Raw genomic sequence first — 390 nt, 5'->3', positions numbered from 1 at the left:
CCTCCCACCCCAGCCCGCTCCCTCCCAGCCCCTCCTCCTCGCGCGGTCCCTCCCCCTCCCGTAGCCCCAGCCTGGAGGCCTGTCACAGGGCTAGTATCATTTACGTAACCAGCACCCCCAACCCTCCACCCTCCCTCCCCGCTCCTGCTCCTCCCCGGGCTGGGGCGGTGCGCACAGAGCGCGCTCTAGCTGCTCCAGGAGCCGCGGCTTGAGCAATGTACACAAGTCCCGCGATACTTGGCAGGCACGGCCCCGAAAAGCTACTGTGGGGTTGGCTTCTCCCTCCCTCGAACGCCCCGCGACCCCTGGCAGCCCAAGGTCCCCACCGTGCGAAAGCCAGTTTGCGTACACCGTGTTAGCCTAGTGCACCAGAGAGCCTCTTGCAGGAAT

The sequence above is a fragment of the Pteropus alecto genome, unplaced genomic scaffold (assembly GCF_000325575.1).
Source record: "Pteropus alecto unplaced genomic scaffold, ASM32557v1 scaffold3, whole genome shotgun sequence".
NCBI classification, from domain to species: Eukaryota; Metazoa; Chordata; class Mammalia; order Chiroptera; family Pteropodidae; genus Pteropus; species Pteropus alecto.
This window is presented reverse-complemented; position numbering follows the sequence as displayed.